At 36.2% G+C, this 14,405-nt stretch overlaps 1 non-coding gene across 1 annotated transcript; it reads left to right on the top strand.

Moving 5' to 3' along the window:
* Positions 1 to 14,048: 14,048 nt before the first annotated feature.
* Positions 14,049 to 14,113, top strand: LOC117084667. Its single transcript, XR_004437577.1, has one exon. It is a non-coding gene; the product is annotated as a U7 small nuclear RNA (small nuclear RNA).
* Positions 14,114 to 14,405: the final 292 nt, after the last annotated feature.

Below are 14,405 nucleotides of genomic sequence, written 5' to 3'. Positions count from 1 at the left end.
TTTATGCGGTATTGCTGGGGCTAAGTCTCCTTCCTCCTTGGCTGTGTGAGCCTGACCAATCAACACATCCTATCCACTGGTCACAGTGATTGGGTCAGGGGTTATCATGTGACCTAATTCAGGCCAATGAGAATTCATTCTGAAACTTAGTTATACATGAAGGTAATAAGAATTTTTTTCACTGCGATTTTTAGCTGTAGGATGATGAAGGAGGCCTGCAGGTACTGGGAACCACCACACAGGCAGAACCAGGCTGAAAATAGAGATAGAAAAGAAGGAAGTACTGTTGAGGTGAAGAAAAAGACTGAGTGCTAAGGGCCATATTTAATTTCTTTCATAGAACAGTTTTTTTTTGTTTTTTTTTTTGTTTTTTAAGGATGAGGTTTTTTTTTACAAAATAATTAGCAGAGAGCAAATATGAGCTACATGTAATGTCAATATTGACTGTAAAGCAGTAAGTAGTCAATTCATACTGAAGTTTTAAACTTTTTTGCCTTAACCTATGTGAATTTTTACAATTTAATTAACTAAAACATTTTAATATTTATTATGGACTAGTCACCATTTTAAACACTTTAGCAAAAGTAGCCCACTTAATCCTCAAAATAATCCCTTGGTGTAGAAATTACTGACATCTTTATTTTACCATGGAGAAAGATGAGGCACAGAGAGGTTATGTAACTTGCCCAAGATCTGGTCAAGAAGTGGTTAATTGATAAGAACAGAAATGTATTTCTCACAGTTTTAGAAGCTGGAAAGTCTAAGATCAAGGTGCTGGCATTTGATGAGAGCCTTCTTGCTGTGTCTTCACATGAAGAAACGCAGAAGGCTAATAGAAGGATGGACTCCCCAAGTCAGACCGTTTTATAAGGGAACCTAATCCCATTCACAAGGAAGGTGCCCTCGTGGCCTAATCTTAAAGCACCTATTTAAGGTTTAGGCTCCACCTTCTAATATTGTCACTTTGGCAACACCTGAATTTTGGAGGAAACACGTTTAAACCATAGCATCTACCTCTGGAGGTTATTCTGAGGATTTCAAATGGCAGTACTTAAATGGCATGTAGCAAAGTATACTAATTTAACTATTACTACGGATAAATCTCATCCTTTTTTATTATATCTTATGCATGATATTTTTCTTTTTTCGATTTATATTCCCCTTCTCAATACATATGACTATTGTGCTGTCATTAAACTAGTGCTTTTATTATTTTCTCAAAAGTCCATTTTTAAAAGTTCAGCCTTTTAATCATCTCTTATCCTAATTTGTTCTACCATTTGTAACAGGTCTTTTCTTTTGGAAAAATAAATAAAAGGGTGTGGGATACAGAAAAAAATCAAGTCCCTGACCTACCTTTTTGCATCTGTCCTAAGAGAACTAACCTTTAGGCACACAGTCATTTCCTGTTCCCATAGAAGTTGAAAGATATTGGTGTCATGTTTGTTCAGCACTTTAAACCGTTTTCTTTGGAGAGGGACTGGACTACCAACTATTTGTTAGTGAGTTGCCTCTGATCTCATAATTACAAACAGGAAGCCAGTGTACATGTTAGCTCAGTTTTCAAGGGCAAAGGGAAAGAATCAATCACATTAAATATAATTTTAAAATTCTGCTAAAAACAAGCAATGAGGAAAGGATTTTCTATTTAATAAATGGTTCTGGGAGAACTGGCTAGCCATTTGCAGAAAATTGAAACTGGACCCCTTCCTTACACCTTATACAAATATTAACTCAAGATGGATTAAAGACTTACATGTAAACCCCAAAACTATAAAAACCCTAGACGAAAATCTAGGCAATACCATTAAGGACATAGGCACGGGCAAAGATATCATGATGACATTGCCAAAAGCAATTGCAACCAAAGCAAAAATTGACAAATGGGTTCTAAATAAACTAAAGAACTTCTCTGTGCAGCAGAAGAAACTGTCATCAGAGAGAACAGGCAACCTACAGAATGGGAGAAGATTTTTGCAATCTGTCCATCTGACAAAGGTCTAATATCCAGAATCTACAAGGAACTTAAACAAATTTACAAGAAAAAAAAACAACCCCATTAAAAAGTGGGCAAAGGACATGAAACAGGCACTTCTCAAAAGAAGACATTCATGTTCCTGATAAACATATGAAAAAAAGTTCAACATCACTATCATTAGAGAAATGCAAATTAAAACCACAATGAGATACCATCTCACACCAGTCAGAATGGTGATTATTAAAAAGTCAAGAAACCACAGATGCTGGTGAGGCTGTGGAGAAATAGGAACACTTTTACATGGTTGGTGGGAGTGTAAATTAGTTCAATCATTGTGGAAGATGGTGTGGTAATTCCTCAAAGATCTAGAACCAGAAATACCATTTGACCCAGCAATCCAATTGCTGGGTATATACCTAAAGGAATAGAAATCATTCTATTACAAAGATACATACACATGTATGTTCACTGCAGGACTGTTCACAATAGCAAAGATGTGGAATCAACTCAAATGCCTATCAATGATAGACTGGATAAAGAAAATGTGGTACATATATACCACGGAATACTATGCAGCCATGAAAGGGAACGAGATCATGTTCTTTGCAGGGACATGGATGGAGCTGGAATCCATTATCCTTAGCAAACTAATGCAGGAGCAGAAAACCAAACACCATTTAATCTCACTTATAAGTGGGAGCTGAACAACAAGATCACGTGGACACAGGGAGGGGAATAACACACACTGGGGCCTGTTGGGAGGGTGGAATCGGGGGAAGGAGAGCATTAGGAAAAATAGCTAGTGCATGTTGGGCTTAATACCTAAGTGATGGGTTCATAGGTGCAGCAGACCACCATGGCACATGTTTATCTATGTAGCAAACCTGCACATCCTGCACATGTACTCCAGGACTTAAAAAAAAATTCTGCTGCTCTGAACGACCAATATGAGGTATTTAAAAATATATAATAATACAACACTGTTGAAAAATCTGTGCAGAGGCAAAGCATTCATTATACATTGCGGTTGTTTAGTTCCTGTGCATTGTGGGTCATAGGCAGCCACAACTAAGTGCTTCAGAATATTTCCCTAAACTCAGTCCAGGGATGGACACTTCGCACTCACAGACAAAAAACAAAATGGGCTTTTCCCTTCCCCACCTCTGAGAAAAAGATCTGATCTACTCCGGAAGGAAGGCTTATGGGAATTATAAGTAGACAACTGAGTACTGAACTATACCCACTGTTTTAGTCAGCCTGGGCTGCCATAACAAAATACCATAGACTAGTGTCTTAAACAAGAACAATTTCTCACAGTTCTGGAGGCTGGATGTCTGAGATCAGGGTGCCCAAGTGGTTGGGTTCTGGTGAGGACCACTTCCTAGCATGCAGATGGTTGTCTTCTTTCTGTGTCCTCACATGGCAGAGATAGAGTGAGCTCTGGTCCCTCTCTCTTCTTATAAGGACAATAATCTCATCATGTGGGCCTCACCTTCAAGACCTCATCTAAACCTAATTACCTTCCAAAGACCTCACCTCCAAATATTATCACACTGGGGGATAGGGTTTCAACATGAGTTTTGGTGGGGGGACACAGATTTTCAGTTCATAGGACTCACTTTTCTCCTCTTATGATTTTCTCAGAGCAGGAGTGAACATTTATTTTAAAGCTTTAGAGCAAGAATGAAAGGAAGTAAAGGAAGAGGGCCAAGCAGGTGAATTGAGAGTCAAGTGCATGGTTTGACTTGAGGTCTTATATGTTAGCATGCTTCTGGGGTCTTACATCCCTTCTCCCTGATTCTTTCTGTGACTTTCTATAGAAATCAGCTAGGGCAATCAATTTGAATGTAATTACCATATTCTACCATAATTGCATATGAACTTAAAAGTTTACTTTGTCTGAACTTTAAATCAAAGTCATTATTAAAAGTACTCAGTTCTAACATTTAGTGACCTAATTAGATCTTGGAGTTGGACTGAAGAAAATCGACCAAATATTTTTATCCTTAAACATTAAATTTAGTGTCTTGTATTTTCTCATGTAGTGAAGAAATATTAAAAGAAAATACTTTCACTTGAGTGTTTCATCTCATTGCTAACGAGAAATATTATGAAATAAACATCACTCTTTCCTCTGAGGAATTCTCTAGCCATTACTGGAGGCAGGATGTGGTGTTAGATGGACAAACATGACCTCATGATCCCTCTGCTGATGTGAATCTTTGTGAAAAATTAAGCATATTTTTTAAACAATCGGTTTAAGGTTTAAGTGCATTGAGGTAGATAAAATGGGATCACCACCCTGCCTCAACTTGGCACTAAGTTGTCTTTGAAATCATGACTCATCCTTCCTCTTAGAAAGTGAAAATGCTCTTAAACAACTCATTGCTTAGTGGCTCAGAAATAATTTTGAAAAACTGATAACAATGCCATCAATTATTTTGTGAAGACAACAAACTCCTTTGATTTTTCCAAATTTGAGGGGTCTTTTCTAAGTCATTGTGGTTTTTTTCATAGGGTTTTTTTTTTTTTTTTTTGGTTGGGGTGTTGTCTTGGATGTGAGATTTTAATTGTCGTAGACAAGACTCTTGGGTCTCCAGATGCCTTCAAATGGAATCATTAGTGAATTAAAATAATGTAGCTCTCCAGAGTGTGATTTGCTTCAGCTTGTTAGGTTGTTCAACTCTTTCAGAAATAAGATGAAGCAGGAGCTTAAGATGAAAACTTTCAATCTGCAGTAATGTGTTTACAGACCTATTGTTTCAATAGAAGGAAAACAGAGGTCAGAGACAGTTGTTTAACTTACTCAAACAAAAATTAAATATACACACACATAGACACACAAACACATACAAATATATACATCCTATTTTGTTAAGGACAATGAGGAGTTTCAAAGTGACAATTATTTTGTGTGGGTCAATAAATTTATTTATTTTACCTATCTCATCTCTCTTTTTTGGGCAATTGACAGATTACTTCATGGAACCGTGATGTAATTTGGATAATAACAGATTTTATAGATTAATGAAGTAAGTCTGTGGTAAGATGTGAATTACTTTTTATAAAAACAAGTGATCCATGTACCACCAGAAAAATAGATTAGCAGAAGACATCTAGTAGTATATATTATACTCACCAATGTGACAGCCTAAACAAACCCAGCCTACCCAGAGTGATGCAGTGTTACAGCAAGTCAGTATGTCAGGGCTGTGGTGAGGCTGGGGAGAAATGATGTGTGGAGATTCAAGAAGCAAGGTAAATTCTATCATCATCAAAAATTTATCAGTAGGAGCTCAGGGAAAGGAATCATATCCTGTGAAGCACATTTCCAGGTGTAAGATATGGTCCTACATCCCAGATGGGCTAGACTACTAAGAAGGTAACCAAAGCAAGAACTTAAACACAGAGAGTAGTACAGGGGTTCAGTTACCAAGCAGGTGGCAACTGGGTTTCACCAACAGGGCAGAAGCTCCATTCCACCATCAGTCAGTCAGTCAGTCAGTCAATCAGCAAACATTTATTGACTATGTGTATGCCACCAATATATTAGGTTCTGGGGCATAAAATAAAATAAGATATAGTTGCTGTCCTTTAATTGCTCACAGTTAGAGACTGGGATACAAGTTTAAGACCTGTCTAGGAGCAAGAGTCACAGGATGATGAATGCTAGAATAGAGAATCAACGTGATTTACATCTTTTCTGCCAAATGTCAGAATTGGTCTTAGAGATGGGGGATAAGGGATGGAGTTTGCAAATGGGGATCCAGTAATTCTATTTATGGGGAAAGGAAGGTAGTAGAGGTCAGGAGGAGTAAGGACCTGCCTCTTCTGGAACAGCATAGGCAAGAACATAGAGATGGCATTTTCAAGTCTTGGCAGATATTTCCTTGCTCTGAATCCTGTTATAGCTTGAAGAGACCAGGTGAAGGGCTATGAACAGTTGTAGTTCTCTTTTGCTCTCAGCAAACAGATACTTCACACATTTTAGTTAATCTGAAGATCAAAGAATGTCATGGGAGAAAATATGTCAAAAGCAAAACAATCCTTTTGAAATTGTGGGAAGCCATCCGAGGAAAGACAAACATGTTTTTTCTCTATTAGATCATTTCTCTAGAAAGGAAAATCTTGATGATTTGCTTACCTTCTAAGTGATTTTTTAATATTTAGTACCCATATGTGATTTCTGTCTCTATTTCATTATGATACTTTCTTGACACCTATTGTTTACATGAATTCTAAGGATGCTACCAAAACAAATTTGTCATTTTACATGCTATGGGATACGGTTATAAAACAATATAACCAATATTAGCAGATTTCCTTATTCCAGTCTTCCAGATTTTGAAGTTAGGTCATTGTTAAGGAGTCTGTTAGGAAGCATGCAGTCAACTCTGACCTAGGAATCAGGAAATTGGGTTTCAATTCTGTCTTCCACTTTCTTGCTGTGTGACCTTGGCCAAATCTCTTAATGGAAATTGGTTTCCTCATCTCCAAAATGCTTAGTTCATGCAGATGTTATGAATTTTAAATGAAATTATGAGGACATAAATACCAATACTTCAGGTTGGAATCTACAACCTCTCCAAATGCCATCCTACTTTTCCCTCAGCCTCGTTCCCACATGATTCCTCTACATATCCTCCCTCTCAGCAAAACAAAATAACATTTGATTGACCCTGGGCACTCTTGTTTAGAACTTTTCCGTTCTATTTTCATTCAGGAACACTTTTGTTATTTCCCACTACCTAGAAAATAATGAATGAGGATACAAAGCGACTTTTCTAATTTGTTTTCTTGATGAGTCTGGTCCAAGTAGAGGAGCTGGTTACCTTTTTTCTGAAGCATTTGACTTTGGCTTTAGCCAATATTTAACAGTATGTTCCTCTCTCTTTTTCCCTTAGTTTGGGTAGATCAGAAAGAGATGGTTTTCATAGGGTACTTTATAGTTAGTAACTTACTTGAAGAGATTCTATGTTAAAATTAGTGCTTCTGTCAGAAATAGATAAAACATTTAAAATGTCTAGAAGGATTTCAGTTTATTTCAAATTATTGAGGGACTAATGGGCTATTCTCCATCAAAGTTCCTCAGGGACATACTGCTCTGATTATATGTATTGATTATTCTATTTTTCTGTATGCTTCTTAAGTAGTAATGATTTTTTCCAGAATATGCCTCTCTTATGTTTAATTGTTAATAAATATATGTTACTAACAAAGTAAAATTATTTATTGAGAATAGCAATTTTGTACCAGATATTTAAAATAATATCAATATGGCAAGCCCCATTATAGAATATTAATCAAAGTTCAGAAAGGCCAAGTAAATTATCCAAGTCCAACCGTAAATATTATTTTCCTGTTGGGGTTCAAGCGCAAGTCTACCTTACTCTAAAATGCAAACTTTTTCTGTAATACCTTGAGGCAAACTTCAAATTATAACCTCAAGATGCTTGAATTACCTGTTTTAAATGAGGAGATATTTTTGTCTCCTGGGCTTGACACATATTTGGTACTTAATAATTATAGAATAAATGAAGAAATGAGTCCTACTTATACCCAGAAAGAGCTGTGTGTGTGTTTTAGAAAGACATTAGAAGCTCTTGGGAGCATGTGGGCAGTTGCGGCTGCTCCTGAGCTGACACTAACTGCTCATGACTCCTCTGTGGGAGAAGTAGGTGGTTTCCTAGAGGAAGAAGTTTGGGTAATGAAGCCACAGAGATTTGCTGATACATTTGCTAGGCATGACTTCTGGTCATTTAGAAAGCTATTCTGTGGCTTCATCAATAAGGTATTCCCCAGCTGCATTACTCCTTCACATTGTTATCTCTTCCCCTGGAATTGAAGGCTTCCTGGTCCGAGGCAAGGAAAATTATTCCCTCCTGCCAACCCTGATCTCTGGCTGCAGTAATGAGCAGAGGAAGTAAGTAATACCTGGGAATCAATTCTTTTTTTTTTGTATAGCATGTGATATAACTAATCCTTTGATTCTGAAACGTCATTGGTGTGTAAGAGTATCTGAGCATTCTCAGTAATAATGGATACTACTGTTTGCAGAAATTAACAGATGGAAGCTGAAGTCCTCATTGCCTGGGAGTTATATTTTCTTTCATGAATAGTTTGTTATTTTCTGATTATAAAATAATATATAGGTGTTAGAGATTATAATAAAGAGAAAAGTTGAAAGAAGAGAAAACACCATTTACAATTTCACCACATTAAATAAGACCACTATTGCTAACATTTTGGTAGATTTTTCTACTACCCCTGGCATTTTTTGGTAGTTGATATTATACTATAGATATGTGTTTTACTTCTTTTTTGTCTGTTCACTTAGTATTCTCTGAATACTTTTCTAAGTGATTAAAAATGTAAAAACTCTTCTAAATAATTTTTTACTTGATGTTACAGTTACCTTCAATGTTACTGTAAAGGCTCTTAAATATAAATGCATAATGATTACATACAATATTCTTTTCTATAAATTAGCCATATCTGTCCAAGTCATATACCTTGTTGTTCATAGAACTAAGACTAGAAACAGTTTGCTCTTATTAAACTAAAGGAATAAACAAAGTAATTTTTTTTTGGTTTTGTTTTTTCACATTCTTGATGAAGGCTAATATTAAAAATAAAATTGGGATTTTGATTAAAATTAAAATTATGTACTCTTAAAGAAGTGCTTCACTTAGTATATTCTGTCATTTTTTTCAAGGTTCCCACATGATCATTCTGTTTTTAACGAGCTGAATGCAAGGAAAGAACAATGCCAGTAGTATGCTCTACAGGGATTTATTTTGCCTGTTAAGGAATACATCACCTTTGTGTCTGTATCAGATGGAATATAAGCAGATTTTTACTGATAAATGATATAATATTATGGCATCTGCTATAGGTTTGTAGAACTGGGTTATGTTGTGGTTTTAATTATAACAATTTGATCTATAGTTTGAGTATGAACACTGAGATCTCCCCTTCCAAACTTTTCTTGTCATTTTTTACAGATGAAGAAATAAGAATGTGGAAGCATAATCATTTGTCCGAGGTCACAGAGGGAGATGATTACACAGCTGGAATGTAAGCCTCAGTACTTTACTGAATCCTTGGCTTTGTCCATGGGCCCAGCTACAGGCATAAAGCTTTTCTCTTCCCCAGCAGTGACTTCGAGTACCAGCTTTCAGATTTATTTGACATTGAATCTAAGCTTTGTGACCAGTATTTAGCAGGAGAAGGAGGGGAGGAATTACTTGTCCCTTGGCATACATTAGCATGCAAATAAACCCTTTCTCTGCATTGTGGAAGGGTCTGAAATTATCACATATACAATGTATCTTTTATCAATGCCCTTGAATACAAATATTACTTTGATGAATTCAGATTTAGAGGCCTTCTCCAAACATTTGCATTGTTTCTTTTTCTTAGGATCAGAACTTCTACCTATAGTCATTTTAAGAAAAAAGATCATGAATCAATTAATTTATTCATTATTTACACTCTTATATTCTCTCCCAAATGTTTTAATGTGATGTATATTGTATACATGTACACAATAAATCTTTATATTTAAATATAATGTTATAATCACAAAATAAGAATAATTATTACAACCATTCATTCAAATAGCTTGATTATATCATTGAGCTTTTCTCTTAGTTCTGGGTTTTTTGCTGTCTAGTTTAAATCAGAATGGCATCTCATTTAATTAGCAGAAACCTGAGTTTATTTGATTAATGGAAACAAGATGATTTCAAGTGTGATACACTTTTTCTGTACTAATGTTTAAGATACATTTATTACAACTGGCCACTTCATAATGGGCCATAACTATTGTTTAAAGACAATGGCTACTGTTGTTTGAAAGCTAAGGAAAGATCCAATGCTACCAGATGTATATTGGCTGAGAAACGATCAGCTGAAACTACAGGCTGAAATGCTATATAAGGTAGGCAATAAAATTAGAGAATGTTTGCCAAACCCAAGCAGCAAAGAGGACCCAGCTTAGAAGTAATGTAAATTTTAAAGCTCTTTACCAGTGGTAAGCTAATTTGAAATATTAGAAGTTATTATTTGTTTTATGCTTCTCTCTCTAGCAGTATAGTTTTTCACTGGCTTGTAAAAGCTCTTTTATTAGTAATGATGTCAACCCTTCTTCTCTAAATTAGTTGTTTGCTTATTTAAAATTTCTGAATTTTTCTCTAACATGACAGTGTTTCTGATGCAGTGGTTCTCAATCAGGGGTAGTTTTGTACTCCAAGGGACATTTTGGCAATGTCTGGAGACATTTTTGGTTGTCAGAACTAAGAGGACTGTGTTCTGGGCATTTAGTGGTTAGAGGACAAGAGTGCTGCTAAACATCCTATAATGGACAGGGGGTCACTCACAACAAAGAAGTATCCAACTCCAAATGTCAATAATGCTGCAGACGAAAAACCCTGGCCTAAGGAATCATCATCCTGGTGTATTTTGTTTTTCAAGTAGCTGGGAAGAATGTGAAGAATTCTCCCAGAATTTTTCAAGATATTCTAAGTACCTATTTATTTTATAATCCTTGAAGACTTACTAAGTACCCACAAGCTGGTTAAGGAAAGCCAGTATCAAAATAAATATGAAATCATATTTATTTTTCTCTGATTAATCAAAATCATCATGTTTTTAGATGCTCTGCAAAGAAAATTGGTCAAAATGTAAGACTGGTCCTCACATTAAATCATCCAAACTAGTAACACTCCTCTAAAAGGCTTCCCTCTTAGAACATTCTTGACTTTCACATAATCAGTAGGCAACCTCCTTAGTCAAGGAGTCCTCTCTAACTGGCAAACATATTGTTTGGAAGAATGATCTTTTCTTCCTCCTTGCTGGCTTTAGTTTCAGACAGCTAATTACAAGTCCTTGTTCCTCTATGACCTAGACCTGTGACTTAAGGCAAATTACAATACCTTTTTTTATGCTTAATTTTATTTAAAGATTTGAAAACTGTATTGCAATATAACTGACATACAATAAATTGCACAAAGTATACAATTGAATACGTTTGAATATATGTATACACTAAAAAAACTTCACTGCAAAGAAGATAGCAAACATGTTCATTACCTACAATGAAGATAGAGAACATATTCATCACCTGCGAAAGCTTCACTTGCCCGTTGTAATACCTTCCACTTGTCCCTCCCTGCCTCCTCTCCTTGTTCTCAAGCAACCACTCATTTGCCTTCTGTCACTATAGTTTGCATTTTAAAAGAATTTTATAAACTGGAAGAGTCATACAAAATGTCTTAGGGAATTTTTTTCACTCAGTATAATTATTTCAAGATGTATTCCTGTGGCTGAGTGTATCAATAGTTGAGTTATTTTTATACTCAGTAGAATTCTGTTGTGTGGATAAACCCCAATGTATTTATCCATTCACCTAGTGGTAGATACTTAGGATATAATACTTTTTCTTTCGTAAAGTTTTTCACTATCTCTTGATGTTTACTTTTGTAAATGACTATTTTTCTGAGTGCACTGAGTGATAACCAAGCAAAACTCTTTGAAAATCTACCCACCAAAAATATTGCTGAAATGTAAAGTTTTTGTGAAATTTGACACCTCACTTTGGACCTCAAAGAGAAAGATATTGGATAAACATGAAAATGACTACTTCTAGTATCACAAAAAGAATAAAAATATAAGAAATAACTATACTACTAACTGCCTGAATCATCAGTCATTTTTCTTACATTTTTAAAAGCAATTGGTCTTCTCAGATTCTCAGTTTGAGGGAATGAGATTTCTTCCCACTTGGGAAGTGGGAAGCAGTAAGTAAGATAAAAATCACTCAGGAAATGTGAAAAGACTTGGCTTGTTAAGTTGGGTAACTGTGCAGCTGAAAAATCACAATAATAAACTGCCTTTTTAACATGGATGAAATCTTTTTTACGTTTCATATTTCAGCGTTCAAGAACTCTTTTGGAGGGCTTCCATCTCTCCAATTAGTTGCTAGTAAAATACAAAAACTCTGCTTCTTGCAAGGTGTTTGATTTGGAAGATATTGATTAACAATTACCAGGAAACAGGAACACTCTTTTGATCTTCCTAGTTCACCCTTGTTAAGCTGATTTAAGAGCTCCTCATCATGGTGCCCATGAGTGCTACATCAAATAATACATGTCAAAGCCCTAAAATATTAAGCAATTTCTGGTTAATAAGGAGTTTTTTAACAGGAGGGAATCTGTGACACTGTAAGCTTTTCAGTCTGAGAGTTAAGCAGATATAAACAGGATGAGGAAAGAATACACAATAAGCAACTTATCTCGTTAATTTTCCACACATTCCTAGACATGTGTAAGTATATAAGCTGGGCTTTTATTGTTGAACTGTCACTTTCACTGCATCAGTTTAAAAATATAGCCAAATAACATGTTTTATTTAGAGTTTGTTTTTAAAACTAACCAGTTAAATTGATCAGTTGTTAGATCTTACTTGATTACATCTAAGATATTCTCACAGGAAACTGATTATGATAAGAACTTAAGTTCTATCATCTGCTTATGGTAACTTAGTACAAGAAACATTTTTTATTTCAAAGGCCCGTTTCTTATCTTTTATTATTCGAAAATGAAAAATATATTTTTCTAGTGTTACTGAGAAACACCAAAGGACCCACCCAACTCCCAGGCTACTCACTGTTCTTTCTCTTAATTGCTTTTGCATCATGTCCAAGTCTGAGCATTTGCACTGAACACATACTTGATAAACTCTGCTGGCTGAAGATGCTTGTCTGGTTTGCATTCCTCAGTCTGTGAAGGATATTTTTTCTGCTTCACATACCTAAAGGGGCAAAGGTCAAATCCCCTCAACTGCAGATGAGGTCATCTTGCTGATCGCCTGCAGCTGATCACAATAAAAACAAGTTATCCCATGTGATCCATCCTCCCTATTTAGGAGCAGTGATGTCATCTCTAGTGAGACAGGATGAGACATGCAACTTGTTTTAAATTGAACTACATAAATTTTTCTTCTGACTTCACTGCAACCTTTTATTTACATTTTAGCAAAACGATTAGTTTGGTCATCATTTCAAACTGGAAAAACACCCATAAATGAAATAGAGGGAGCTTATATTTTATAAGTAGTCATTCGTGTTAAGTTGAGCCACATGAAATAGCCATTTTTCTGTGTAAAATGATTGGATATTGGCAATCTCATGGTTCGTCCTAATACTTCCAAAGCACCTATCTCCTAGAATATTAAACAAGTTCTAGGGTCAGGCAGACCTTAGTTTGAATTCCAACTCTGCCATTTACTAGCTGGGTGATCTTAAAACTTTAAGGTAACTTTTTTTTTTTTTTTTTTTTGAGACGGAGTCTCGCTCTGTCGCCCGGGCTGGGGTGCAGTGGCGGGATCTCAGCTCACTGCAAGCTCCGCCTCCCGGGTTCACGCCATTCTCCTGCCTCAGCCTCCGGAGTAGCTGGGACTACAGGCGCCGCCACCTTGCCCGGCTAGTTTTTTTTGTATTTTTAGTAGAGACGGGGTTTCACCGTGTTAGCCACGATGGTCTCGATCTCCTGACCTCGTGATCCGCCCGTCTCAGCCTCCCAAAGTGCTGGGATTACAGGCTTGAGCCACCGCGCCCGGCCTAAGGTAACTTTTAGAACCTCACTTTACTAAATTAAAAAAAAAAAGAATAACATAATATGTACCTCACAGGGTTATAGCTAACATGTGTAAAGTCCTTAGGAAATCATTTGCCTACAGGAGGCACTCAATCCATGGTGTTAGTAAAAACGGAAGTAATACTGGTAGTGTAGTGACATAGGTCCCTTAGCCAAAGCCCTAGGGTCAGACGTGTTTCAGAGCTCATAACTTTTCTGATTTTAGAAAAGTACTCCTGTGCTTATACTCAGGACTAGCTACATAATTTACAGGGCTCTGTGGTGGGGGTGGGGAAAGCAAGGCGTCTTGTTATAAAATTATTAAGGATTTCATGATGCCACAGCAGAGCTTTTAGCCAAGTGCAGGGTCTTTGTTAAGTGTGGGGCCCTGTGTGACTGCCCTGTTGTTTACATACTATCTCAATATATACCCACAGTGTTACAAATCTTTTAGAATTTGTCTAGCATGTTTTCCAGTTTTCACCAGGAATCTGCCTCCCCATCCCTCACAAAAAAAAGTGAATAAAAAGAAAGGAAAAAGAAAACAAATAAATAAAATATATGTATACCCACAGCAAGGTCTGAGGACACTATTCAAACACATTAACGCTTCTCTAGGAAAATGTTTGGATATTCACACTAAATGGAGTACATAAAGACTGTAAATATCTTCCTGTCACTTCAGGTCAGATTTATCACCAACTGCGTTTACCATAAACTTAGGAAAACCTTGCAGTTTTCAGAGCGTTTTGGATCTGGAATTTCAGATAAGGGATTGTAGTGGGGTTTAC

Source organism: Trachypithecus francoisi, unplaced genomic scaffold, assembly GCF_009764315.1.
Source record: "Trachypithecus francoisi isolate TF-2019V2 unplaced genomic scaffold, Tfra_2.0 Lachesis_group0, whole genome shotgun sequence".
Classification (NCBI taxonomy): domain Eukaryota; kingdom Metazoa; phylum Chordata; class Mammalia; order Primates; family Cercopithecidae; genus Trachypithecus; species Trachypithecus francoisi.
Note: the sequence above shows the minus strand (reverse complement) of the source record. Positions and strands in the feature narration are given on the sequence as shown.